This window comes from Saccostrea echinata, unplaced genomic scaffold (assembly GCF_033153115.1).
Source record: "Saccostrea echinata isolate AGI-Se365-2 ecotype Australia unplaced genomic scaffold, CSIRO_AGI_Sech_v1 ptg000001l, whole genome shotgun sequence".
NCBI classification, from domain to species: Eukaryota; Metazoa; Mollusca; class Bivalvia; order Ostreida; family Ostreidae; genus Saccostrea; species Saccostrea echinata.
This window is the reverse complement of record NW_026889750.1, coordinates 23,897,097-23,911,765: the sequence shown is the minus strand read 5'-3', so window position 1 is coordinate 23,911,765 and position 14,669 is coordinate 23,897,097. Positions and strand designations below refer to the sequence as shown.

Sequence of the window (14,669 nt, the reverse complement as noted above, 5' to 3'; positions counted from 1 at the left end):
TGTAACAACGCTCATTCCCGGGTATGTACGTACTTTGGATTCTACAAAATGAACGAAGAACCAGCTGGACCACCACAGAGAGTATAGTTATTCATCCATTCTTACCATTTAAAAAACTAAATTGACAGACTTTGTACATAGGTAAATGTCCGATTATAATTGATAATTACATGTAGTTATAGTAGCATGATCATCAATTATGAAATTCTTACCAATTCCCATCACTAATAATAATTTAATTTAAAGTGTTTAAAATTGTCTGATCAGACAAGTACCTGCAGATTGACTAATGTCCACTCACAAAATATTAATAACACAGATAGTTGGACAACGTCACAAGTGTTGATGTTGAGTCCTGCTATGAGCAAGTGAGTAGCAATTAATGCATATGTATTATATGTATGGAACGCCAAATTAACATATATTCAAATATTTGAACCTATCTTCAAATAATTGTACCTATTTTTAAATAATTGAACCTATCTTCAAATGAATTGAAGATAGGTACAATTGAATTAAAGATAGGTACAATTGAATTAAAGATAGGTCTAAATGAATTAAAGATAGGTGTAAATAATTATACCTATCTCTAAATAATTAAACCTAGGTTCAAATAAATTACACCTATCTTTAATGGAATTACACCTATCTTTAATTCAATTAAAGATAGGTACAATTGATTTAAAGATAGGTACAATTGATTTGAAGATAGGTACAATTGAAACATATCCACAAAGGATTTGGAGATAGGTACAATTCAATTATACCTAGGTTCAATTCATTTTGAGTTATAGAAAATAATGAAAGCTCCCTCTAACAGCGACTTGAACATGGAGGGAACCGAACAAAGCATTTTTATGGGGAGTAGTTGTTATTGTAGTGTCTTTATAATTGAAGATAGGTACAGTTCAATTGCACCTATCTTTAAATCAATTATACCTATCTTTAATTCATGGCATTTGTACCTATCTTCAAATCAGTTGTAGTCCTTTCTTCAAATCATTTGTACCTATCTTCAAATGAATTAAAGATAGGTATAATTGAATTAAACCTATCTTTAATTCATTTACAGATAGGTACAATTGGTTTGAAAATAGGTACAATTGATTTGAAGATAGGTACAATTAATTGAAGATAGGTTCAAATATTTGAATATATATTAATTTGGCGTTCCATATATATATGTGACAGTGTATACATATATGCTGTAGCAGCTGCAATAATGTAACCCTCTTCAATTTTTTTAATCTCCCCCCTCCCCATCCACAAAAAAAAAAACATGGTGAGGGCTACATTATTGCAGCTAGTAGTGTAGGAGATACAAAGTGACTAGCCTGTTTTTAATTTATTAAATTTATCATGTTTATAATAATATTTATTATTCTTCACACTTCAATACACACTTCAAATTCAACAGTCCAATTGTCTTCAAGCTAGTGAATAACTTCTGCAGTTACGTGTAGTCACTGTTTATAAATATATATTAATTAATATTTTGAACTTGACAGCTTAAATTTGATATTATCTTTTTGTACAGCTCAGGCTTTTCCTGGTGCCACGTCATTAGCATATGAGGATGCCCTTGAAAAAGTTATAATTCCTAATAAGGATGGAATATTTAGAACTCCAGAAGATGGATGGGACAAAAGAGAAAGAAAATATTTTGTAGTTGAAGGTTATTATATTACATACATGTATTTAAAATATTATTTATGATGAAAATTTTGTCTTTCATCAGTCAGTTGATTCTAAACTAGTTATTTTCAAGCCACCTGACAGTGTATGTGAATATCATATGTAGTGTACTTTCCAATCAGTGAAACATGTATACAGTAAGATACACATAATTCAAAAGTACAATATTTATCGCACTAATAATACTATATGATTATTCATACAGACATGAATACAAACAATAAAATTTCTTTCTATGTTTGATAGTGTGGAAATTCATGGTTGCAGCTATCACGGCTATTGCAGAAAAAAATTGCATGTATATTTTTCCTGGAATAGCTACGACTTTAATGAATTTCCATACTAACAAACAAAAGGAAGCATTTTTAGCCCACCTGAGCTGAAAGCTGAAAGTGAGCTTATCTGATCACATTTTGTCTGGCATGCGTCTTTAATACACTTTTGACATTTTTGACTTCATCTCCATAATCATGGGGCCAATTTCAACCAAAATTGCCATAAAGTATCCTTGGCTAAATGAGATTCATTAGTTTATACAAATGAAGGGTCATGGGAAGGGGAGAGATAATCAAGAATGAAAATTTGATGGCATTACTCAAAAATCTTCTTAAGAACCACTAGCTGGGCTAGAAAAGATGAATCTTGTGTGAGAGCTTCATTACATAGTGTACGTAGATTCAAGTTTGTTAACTGCATAACCCCTGTGGATGGGTAGGAGAAATCTTAAAATTCTCAGATTTGTCAATGATGTGGAAGCATCCTCAGACAGTGTAGATTCAAGTCTGTTCAAAAGATGACCACTGAGGGTAAGGATGGGGCCCAGTACTTGATCAAAGTTTTATAGGAATTTATAGTGGGAAAAAATATGCTGATGAAGAACCAAGCAGGACCATGCATTGTCACTCAGGTGATCGTTGACACCCATTAGCCTTTTTAGGTCACCTGAGTCACTCAGGTGACCTATTGCTATCTGTTTTCGTCCATCGTCTTGCGGGTGTACGGGCGTGCGGGTGTGCGTCGTGCGTAAACTTTTCACATTTTCGACTTCTTCTCAAGAACAACTGGGCCAATTTCCACCAAACTTGCCACAAACTATCCTTGGGTAAAGATGATTCAAGTTTGTTCAAATGAAGGGCCACACCTTCTTCCAAGGGGATATAATTAAGAATTAGTGAAAAATTAATGGTATCTTTTAAAAATCTTCTTCTCGAGAACTGCTGGACCAGGTAAGATGAAACTTATATGGAAACATCATCAGGTAGTGTAGACTCAAGTTTGTTAAAATCATGACCCCTGGGGGTAGGGCGGGGCCACAATGGATGATCAAAGGAGATGGGTGAACATGACGAGCGATAAGCCTATAGTGTGACAAACATGAAGATGAAAAATTAAATTTCAATTATATCAAAATTTTCCTTGATATTTCATCTAACATAAAAATATACTTTATGTAAAATACCTACAGTTTGCAGAAATCCCGCAAAGATTGAAATTATTTGCCTGTGAAATATAAGACACACACAAAAGCGGGCTAAAAGAGTCATTTTCTCATACTATAATACTATTTTTCGATATGAATGGGTCTTCGCTCCACCTTTTTGAAAGTTAGGATTTTTATTGCTAGGGTTCGAACCACACGAATACCACATTAATTTTTTTAATAAAAGAATAAATTTTGCCGAGAAAATTTTCCTCAGAAAGGTTTTGTTTATCATAATTTCATAAATTTCAATTATGAGAACTTTACTCTAAATACTGAATTCACAAACTGAACATGATTTTTATATATCTGAAGCTATAGGCTTTCTGCACGCTATGTTCGCCCATCTCCTTTACATAGAAATATATTGGAAAAATCTTTAAAAATCTTCTTCTCAAGAACAGCAAAGTCGTGATGAGTCATATTTATATGGAAGCATCCTCAGGTAGTGTAGATTCAAGTTTGTTCAAATCATGACCCCCGGGGGTAGGGTGGGGCCACAATGGACGATCAAAGTTTTACATAGAAATATACAAGAAAAATCTTTTAAAAAATCTTTTTCTCAGGAACAGCAAAGTCATGATTGGTCATATTTATATGGAAGCATCCTCAAGTAGTGTAGATTCAAGTTTGTTCAAATCCTGACCCCCCGGGGTAGGGCGGGGCCACAATGGAGGATCAAAGTCTTACATAGGAATATATAGGAAATTTTTTCTCAAGAACTGCAAAGCCATGATTAGTTATTTTGATATGATCGAAGTTTTACATAGAAATACATAGAAAAAATCTTTAAAAATTTTCTTCTCCAGAACCACTGGGCCAAGAAAAATGAAACTTATCTGGAAACATCCTCAGGTAGTGTAGATTCAAATTTGTTCAAATCATGACCCCCAGGGGTAGGGCAGGGCCACAATGGATGATCAAAGTTTTACATGGGAATACATTGGAAAAATCTTCTTATCCAGAACCACTGGGCCAAAAAAGATGAAATGTGGAAACATCTTCAGGTAGTGGAGATTCAAGTTTGTTAAAACCATGATCCCAAGGGGTAGGGTGGGCCACAATGGACAATGAAATTTTTACATTGGAATATGTAGGAAAAATCTTGAAAAAAATTCTTTTCTCAAGAACAGCAAAGCCATGATTGTTTATATTTACATGGAAACATCAGGTAGTATAGATTCAAGTTTGTTCAAATCATGACCCTGGACTCTGGGGATAGGGTTGGGCCACTATGGATGATCAAAGATTTACAAAAGCTTCTTATATCAGTTTAATTTATACTCTATGGATCTTCTATGGATTGTTGTTTTATACTCAGGTGACCATTAAGGCCCTTGGGCCTCTTGTATTATTAATTTTTTTACTTCTATAATATGTGTACCTTACTGTATACATGTTTCAAAAAATTTTGAATGAAAAATTTGTTTGCACAATTTATTTTTATTTTTGAAAAGGTAAGGAAGGAGATCCTACACGAGATGAAAGAATAAAAGATATAATGAAAAAAATTAGAGAACAAAAATCACATCCACAACCACAAAAGGTAACTTTTAACATTGTAACATTGTACATGCATAAATGTAGACCTTCATTGGCTATTAATACCATTACCATTGATGTTATTGAAAGGTAAACAAGCAGAGTTCTTGTTGAAGTAATTACTAACTAATTCAGTTAATTATAGCTTCATGCTTTCATATACATTTGACGTGAGTAATATGATATACTGAATAGAATTATTTGGTTTCAGTCAAATAAAAAACTACCATGAGCTTCAGTTTAGTAAGTCGATAAGGTTTTTCACTGGAAGCCCCCCCCCCCCCCCCCTCCCCCATATAACAGGTTTTTATTATGAATGATCCTATAAACAGTAATTCTGTAGTATTTTGTGCATTTAGAGTGATCTACCCTTAGATGTATAAAAAGCAAATAAATGGAAATTTTCAAAGGTGAGGTTTATTGAGACCAATATTTAACCTTTGGGAACATGCGTACAAAGAACATAGAGACTAATACACAAAAGAAAAAAGCCAAAATCAGTAGCAGCAACATTACAGAATTCTTTTTTTCCCAAGATCATTTTCATATTACTATGACGCATCACATGTTTCAGTAAACATTCAAAAATAATCATTTGTCTTCTTGTTATTTTTTGGCATTCTTTTTTTCCCAGTTATGTTTCGATCTGTGTAGATGGAGCTTTTAAATTATCAGTATGATGAGCACAGACTGGGTATATAGGCATAATAAACTTTTGATCTGCACATTGTCAGTACTGCTTCCACAGCTGTAACAAACACCAGGAAAACAAGCACTTGTGATTTAAATGCTAGTATCTTCTGAAAAGCATTCAAGTAATAGCGTGTTTCTGTGGGTCATCATAAGGACACCAAAAGCACTTTGTTTACATTGTTGATGTCGACTTGATTCTGAACTGCATTTGGATGTTCAACAAGATAAAATTAACATACTTTCCAAACAAATGAACAGTTTCTGATGATTGACACCAATCAACAGCATCACCCTGTCAAACGAATTCATTTTTTGATTTGCCAATAAATGCTTCGTCTGCATAACTTGGGACCACATACCATGTGTATATCGACATGTTGCTACTATCAATTTTGAATTTCTTCTTGTGTATATAATTCTTTACTTGTATGCCCTGAGGGGCCCCAAATTGGGATCAATAAATCTTATCTTATATATATATATATAATTTAACCACGTACTAGATCAAACATCCGAGTATCGAATACTAAAATCGGTCCTCAGTTACTGGGATGTGTATATTTTTTTCTCATATTTCAAAGTTCAATTAATTATTAAAAACTTTGATGATTGAGTACCTGGTTATACATTTACATTTATATATATATATATATATATATATATATATATATATATATATATATATATATATATATATATATATATATATATATTCCATTGATGAGTTCAGTTTCTTAGAAAAATAATTATAAAATACTCATAATCAAATTTGAATGTAATAATTGTGAAAAATTTATAATGGTATTGTGATTTTTCATGTTTCCATTTTTATTTTGTTTGTAGAAAAAGAGTGAATTGACAACCTCAAATGAAAAGTACGCAAGAACTAAGAGACCAAAAATTCGAGTATGATGGTGCCACTTCAAAAATGACAGCTTCAAACAAGTATTCTTTAAAGATGGAGGGGGTGTCCGTGAGGTTTTATTGCCATGGCTTGGGCTTGAAGTAAATGATGTCATTCAAAAAGCAAAAGAGGTTATGTTTCCTAGAGGGGAGTGTAAGTTTGGTAGCGTTAGTCAGATGGAAGTATGGTTGGGGGACTATACTGGAGAAAAGTTAAGGAATTTCGAAATTCAGGGAGATGACAAACAGGAAGATGATAAACAGTGTATCGGAAAGTACTTAAAAGCCCAGGGACTCCATCTTTCAAGATGCACATTTTACTTGATGACGAGAGAAGAGAATTCCTCATCAGCCAACAATACTTTAACCAGCGATCAGGAAAGTTCATCTTCAAAACATTTTGGCATCATTGACAACCAGAAAAGAAGTAAAGTAGATGAGCCTAGTGAGCATCAGCTTGTACCAATTAATTTTGCTGATATTGTCTGTGAAAAACAAATCATAAATATTCAGTATGTGTGCAAGAAAATTTTTCCAAGTATGACAGTGAAAAAAGTTTAATAGAATGTCATTCAATTTCACAGTGCCAAAATATTACATCTTTTACTGAATATGTGGATGATGATTGCATGATGACAACTACAATCCTTGTTTGTATGGATTTTTTATAAGCAGAATCAGAATAGGTCAGAAGTGTTTTTTAGATTGCATGTTTGAAAGACACAATGGGATATTGGAAAAGGATATAAAATTCCCATCATCCAACAAAACTGCAAATTTTGAAGGTATCATTATTCATGAGCCAATGGAGATCTGGGGCTATGATGGAGATAAATTTGTGCTAGGAATTGTAGCTGTCCCTGCAGAAAATGCCAAATATGAGTGGTTTAAAGACAACATCCCAATTAATAGAGGGGAAAGCTGTATTTACATTGTGAAGGAACCTGGAATGTATGCATGCCAAGTGTCATATGCTGATGTAAAGCAGATGTCAAAACCTATTCAAATAATTGAGGTCTCAGAATGTGCAAGTAAGACCTAGTATGAAGACAAAGATGTCGTATCTGCAGAAGTTGTTCAAACAAGGAATATTTCATTGACCAAGTCTACTGATACATGTGTTTCAGGGAACATTACAGGAACAAATAAGATTCCTCTTTAAATAGAAGACAAGAGGCACTTGGAAAAGAGAAATCTTCATGTTTTGCTGCTCCAGAAGTAAAAGTAAATGACTTGAACATAGACTATTCAACTGCATGAGGGTCTGGAGCATTTGGAACTGTGTACAAGGGAAAATGGGCAGGATCAGTTGTTGCCGTAAAAGCACTGACAGTTACCAAAAGGAATTGCAACACAATGCTTGAAATGGTTGAAAAGGAGATCCATATCAGTTCAAAGATCCGTCATCCAAACATTGTTCTATTCCTGGCTGTAGCTAGAGCACCAGCTACAATTTATCTTGTTCATGAATATATTGATGGCTGTAATATGGAAGATGCTATTTTTGATCAGGAAACAAAGCAGCTAATGGACATTAAACCTGAGCACAAATTGTTTATTCTTCGTCAGTGTGTACAGGGTGTGGCATATTTGCATGCTCTGGTCCCTCCTGTTATTCACCAAGATATAAAACCTAGCAACATCATGATAAAAAAAGATCTGCCAAACAACCAAGCTTTGCGACCTAGGAGTTAGCCGGATCAAATCAGTTAGAGCTGCTAGTATGTGTACTACTCAAATGGGCACTGCCTTTGGAACACCTTCCTATATGGCTCCAGAGTGTTTACTTCATAATGAAAAAACTTGCATTAGCTCAGACATTTCGTCACTTGGTGTCACCTTAATTGAATTTGCTATGGAGCAGGATGCATGGGAAGTCGATGCAGAACTAGATGCAGTTGATGCTGTTAAAAGAAAAATGGAAAGAAAAACTCCCCCCATACCAAATTTTGATGCAATTGGTGTGCCAAACGTAGTGATGGATGTTTTGAAAAGATGTATTAGTTATGAAAAAATCTTGCGCCCAACAGCAGAGGAGATGTTTTCAGGCTAAATTTAACTTTGAAAGTTTAGATGTTCAGGAAAAAAGGAAAAGAACAAAAATCAGTTTGTTTCAATGAGTTTATAAGAGATTATTTGGTGGGGAGGAGGGGGGTTAATTGGTAATGTTTCTGACTGAAGGGTGTCTATGTTCATGTGTCATCTGTCTCACATTTTAGACGTCTCCAGAACCAAGGGACCCATTTTAACCAAGGTGATTCTGTAAGCATTGTAAGCATTGTGTCACAACTTGGGCCTCTTGTTTCATATTATGAATGAATATTTCTTTTATGAGATTTGCATGAAAACAAAAGGTGTTACAATCATTGACTATCCATTGTCATATATTGCTAGTGATCTTTGAACAGTTTAAACTTCTAACCCAGATAGTTTTATCAAATTTTATTTTGCATATTTTACTGGTAAAGGAAAACCACATGATTTGGATGTGGGTAGGAAGAGAAAAATTTGTTAATCTATTCAATTCATAGATAAAGGAATTGAGCCATATATATACATGTATTATCTTACTTCTCAGTATTATATATGGTCCATATTTTTTATTTACAATGGATACATGATAATACAATACTTACATGTGATCATGGTGATTACTCTTTTAGATATTTGCATGCATATAATATTTTTATAGTAAAAAAGTTTGTATATGTACCAGTAAATAACAGGTCCTTTTATTGCTCTGGAAAAAGATGGAGATATGTTTTATTGACTGATATTTGAAGAAGTTTTTATTTTCATTGTTATGATTTTCTTAAGTTACCTGCTTCACTCGGGTAACCTTTTGCAAGTGTTTTATGCTGTCCTGCATCGTTCATAAATTTTTAAACATTTTCTTTTTTTATTTTCATCTCAGTTTGCTGGAACAGTTTCTCTATCAATTGTTTATAGCATTCAAAGACAACTTGAATTAAAACTTGTGAAATTATTTTCTTGGTTCCCCTTGAGCTTGACAAAATCATCAGGCTTGTCAAAATCATCAACATGCCTTTACATTTGATTTATCCCTGTGCCCCATGCATGGTTCAGGCCCCAAGGTGTGATTAAGTTAGTTCTTTATTGACAATTTGTTACACTGTACTGCATGTCTACATTTCAATTCTTTACTTATTTGGAACATAAAGTATGCAGATTATATGCTTAGTGTAAGCAAGTTTTGCTTGGAATTACAGTGCAGGGAACTAATTTTGTTACATAAACCAGCATCAGCATAAGCATTAGTAGCATCAGGATCGAGCTAGCATCAGCATCAGCATTTAAAAAACAGCATTACCAGGATCAGCATCAGCAAGCAAAGGATAAAACCAGCATTGACCTACATAATATCAGCATTATCCTACTAGCATCAGAAAATCAATGAGTTTTAATTCAGTAAAAAATTAAAAAAGAAAGAAAGAATATTGGTTAAAGTATTCACATTATTGATACATAGTGAGATATTATGGTCAAATAATTGTAAAAGGCACTTTTATTGCTTTAAATGGCAATGCTGAAATTCATTATCTACTTCCGGTAGCATGATGCTACTTCCGGTAGCATTGACCTTATTATAAAACAGCATCAGGATAAGGATTACTAGCATTAAATCAGCAAGCAAAGGAAGCATTCAAATCAGCAAGCAAAGGAAGCATTCAAATCAGCATCGATGCTGTAACAAAATTAGTTTCCTGCACTGTAAGTTGATCATTCAGACACAATAATTATTCATTTATCGCTTAATAGATTGATTTATAAATAAGAAATGTAAAATTAATTTCACACAAGTCCAGATATTAAGTTCCAAGTGTAATGGGCAAAGTTAATTCATACAAATTAAAACTTGTGATTCTCAAAGGACCATGAAGGCCCTTGGGTGTCTCATTTTTAGCTCACCTGAATCTAGGGCTACCTTGATCCATAAATCATACTAAATAAATGTGCAACTTTATCCATGTTGTGTAGATTCAAGTTGTTTTATAGTTTTCAAATTGTGGACCCAGGGTTGACTGAAGCTAGATTTGGATTACATTTTTTTTTCAGATCAGTGAATTAACATATGGTCATTTTCGATTTTGAAGAATCTCAGAATGTGAGGTCTCATGTTCACTTAAATCATGACTTTTTGGGGCCAGGGTGGGGAAAAGTCTTTTGATAACATTCTTCTTTGGCCTGGGAACTTAAGTGTGTGTTGTGACCCAATGGGTCTCCTGTTTTTAAGTAACAAGAACATGTTACAATTGTTAGCAAAACTCAGACTTTGTTAAGGTTAGGCCAAATAAAAAAAATATGCGTGGTTCCGGCATTATACCCTGACCTTAAACATTTTCCCCGACAATTTTCAAATTTCTAAAATTTCTCAGATTCCGTCATCGGTTCGGGTATTAGTTTTAGCAATGGTGGCATCCTGTAAAAACATTGTTTCAACACGCAGTATATATACAAGCGTTTTTTTCACTTACTTCTAACAATTAATGACACCATTTGAAAGAAAGCAAGAGTATTATCACAACAATATTTAATTCAAGAACATTCAGCGATATTTTTGACGTTTATTTAAAGAAATGAAATAATAATTTAAAAAAAAAAGACTCCACCTACCTACCCTAATTTTTTTGGCGGTGTAACAGGGTCCACGCATTTTTTTTTTTGGCCTTCGCTTTAATTTCCACCTGCCAAGTGTCTGCTTTCATTTGATTACAATAAATTGTGAATTATAATAGACTTATGGAGTTATATTTTATTATTTATTAATAAATTACACACTTTTTTTTAAACTATCAGTATTTCTTTAAAAGGACTATACCTTTAAATGTTAAAGTTATCCTTTCAAAGGAATTGTTCTTAGGAAGGAAATACATAGCTATTGAACACATTAAAATTTTAAATGACAGTATGATGAAACTTATGCAGTGTATCGATTAAATATTATGAACTGACCAAAAAGATCAGCTGCTTCGTTTATATTTGATGGTCTATGGTGATCTGGCAAAATTAAGTTTGCAAGTTCTAAGAATTCTGTTGAACAGCCATGCATTGGGCGGTCTTCCCCATAGTGTTCTTGACAGTAAATTATGTCCTCAGGATGGCAGTCGATTTTAAAATCTTCAACACCGTATGATTCTGGAGTAAAAAAATAATACATTAGGCTTTCCTTTTGGACTACTACGTTGTTTTTTAACTTGCATTCTATGTTGATTCCATTGTATTACAATTTGATGAAGTTCCTCCTGAAGAACATCCATAAAGCAGTATCTTGAACACTCGACGTGCAGGTGGTCACCATCATTAAAAAGGTTCGCATCTCGTAAATCTTTAAAGAATGTGATCCACCAGTCTGCCGCTTGCCGGCGTTAAATGCTCCATCAGGCCTCAATTCGTTGATTAGAAGTGCTTTTCCCGTATATAAAGCAATTGCCATAATCCTGGTCTTTAAGACTGTGCAACAGTACTTGTATTTCATCCAACTCCTTGTTTTCCGTGCCGAGGTCACATCTACATACATTTGGACAACATCCTAACTCTTGCACAGTCTCTAAAAAATATCGAGAAACAATTTTAGGGTTGTTGTTGCTGGGTCCCACCTCCAACCACAAAATTCTTCGGGAGAAGCCATCAATTGCGCCATGTATTGCAAACCCATAAGGTTTCAACTTGTCGTATCCGTCAATGTGTCAAAAGAAATTTGGTCCAGGTGCCTCATACTGTCGCCTAAGTAATCGTCGCTGTTTCCGTCGTTCTACTCCCTCTGGATCTATTACTCGCATAAGTTCCATGACTTTTGCACGCTGAATTACGAAACCGTAATCGGTGATTAAACGTTTCCAAATTGTTCGGTACCCTAGACATCGTCCACTATTCTCTGTAATGTCCAAAATTGCATTCACAACATTAAAATAGTCAACATCATTAGGACGTCGCTTCAACCCTTTATTTCGCAATATGCGTTTCAGATGAGATTTGCTTATTTTTGCTTTATGAACTGTTCTGATCAGTTGTAAAATCTCTGTATTGGTGTACCCTTGTAGAAAATATCTTTTAATAAGTTCTACCTTGGGAATATTATTAGGAATCAGTGCCGATGTGTATCTCGGCAACACCATTATGGTCTGAAAATACAGTATTTCAGTTTTAATCCTCTACTGTAATCCTCCAAACATACTACTTACATGTACTGTTATTTCTAGTGGGTGGTTCTAATTTTAGAATTTCAATTAAGAAACATTTTCAATGAAGAATTTATTATTTATATTTTGTTCCAAGCAAATTCAAAGCGGGGAGGAGAATGCAAAAAATAGAATAGAGGAGAGACAAACAGGCCAACAGTTTGAGTGTATGGCCAAATATTTACGGACTAAATGTCGCAGCGTTGCACCTATTCATTTTTTTTTCAGAATGATACTTTTGCATATTTTATTACAATTTCAATGAGGTACAATGCGGTAATGCAAAAAAGAAACATCATTTGCTTCGGGGTGCATGCGCAGATCTAGAGGAAATTTGCAGAGTTATAAAATGTATATATACTAAACCAATTAAAAGTGACCATAGACCCCCCTTAGAAAACGCGAACCCCCCCCCCCCCCGAAAACGCGGATCTGTGTTAAGTTGAAAAGTATAGGTATGAAGCTTTAGAAGTCAACGACAAATTCCCTCCCCCCTCACTGCCACGAAATAGGCTTTTCACGTTTTTTTCTGTTTTTTGTTTTGTTTTGTTTTTCCTTATCAAGAAATATCTGGGTTTGAATTTTTTTGCTTATCAAGAAATTTCTGGATTTGAATTTTTTTTTGACTGGGGTGAACCCTCCCCCTCCTCCTCCCCCCCCCCCTGGAAAAAATCCTTGATCCGCGCCTGGTGTGGAGGGTGTCATCTGTTAACATATCAGCAATTCCATTTCAATTCAAGGTGAATTATTTGATCAAAAATGTTATTCAAGAAAGTGCTGGATAAATATTTAATTGAATATATGTAGAACTACGTGTTTCATAGGCAAAAATATGAGGACTTGTGCAAGCGTCCCCCCCCCCCCCCCGCCCGCTCTTCCGGCGATTTCTACGGACCAAGCTGCATGCAGATAACTACATACCAAAATACATCTTTTGTTATCCGGAATTCATAATTATACCCAGCGACAGCTGTAGATACATTTAATTTACCAGGACACGTGTTTGAATCTTTGATTTATAATCTAACATAGGAAGTTTACTGAACGTGACCCTAATGTCTACTGTAAAATTTTTATACACAATTCGAATACAAAGGCTCAGATAAAAGAAGAGCACTGTCTTTGACTTAGTTTCTATGACATTCGAAGTATTTGCAACATCTACCATCATACCTTAAAATTAATATGGCCACTTTTTTTATATTTATTAAATAAATATGATTAATTGATTAAGATATTACATTGTTTCCCATTGGCTTTCAAAACCGGGTATTGTTACATGTACCTATATTTTGATTGGACAGTTTAGATATTGAATGTCGGATCTCGAATTTCGAATCTCGTATCTCGAATGAGCCTTCTGGTCTTTCGTACTACTTACATACCCGCTGTATAAATAAAGTTATCTACGTAGCATTATCTATATTTAGAGATAACTCTTCATGCGTCGTGGGTATTTAAGGGTTTGGTTTTGTGTTCATCCAAGTGAAACTCGTACGAAATAAAAATCTCAATATCTTAATAAATACTTCTTGCTTACTCTTGAAAACTGACCTATGACACCTTCCATGGGAAAGCTGTCTTGATTGTAGTGATTAAAAAACAGAATAAAAGAAATAAAAGTGTGTGTACCAGCTTGTTTTCAACTGCCCTGGGATCTAATGATCCCAATCGGCATAGCTCCCATCTTCGCTGGGGTCTACTTACAAGCTGGACGATAGCTGTTTAGAAGTGGAGTGTGGTGAGCCCCTGCTTGGAGGATACCAAGTCAGGAGCCTCAGCAATGGATGCTGGTAGTCTGTTCCATTCTGGAATTGTCCTAGGGAAAAAGCTGTATTTCATGGTGTCTGTCCTAGTCTGATGCTGATTTATCTTCAGGGTATGTGCTGATCTAGTAGCTCTAGATGTAAATGAGATGTAATTGTCTGATGGTATATCTACACAAAGCAATTAGAGAACTTGAACTTGAACTTTATTCTCATAACTGACAAAACAGTGAAGAGAAGATATGTACAGTATAATAAACAGAAAATATTACATGCCTGAAGAAGGGGTAACAGAGTATGTCAACCAAGAAAGCCAACTCTCTCAATTATAATATCTAACAATTTACAAATTTTGCTAAGTTGATTAGTATTGGTTACATTAAAAAGCAT

General features: G+C 34.3%; 1 pseudogene; it reads left to right on the top strand.

The window, feature by feature from the left end:
* The first annotated feature begins 800 nt into the window (after positions 1 to 800).
* On the top strand, positions 801 to 8,008 carry LOC133196099 (uncharacterized; annotated as a pseudogene).
* The last annotated feature ends 6,661 nt before the right edge of the window (positions 8,009 to 14,669 follow it).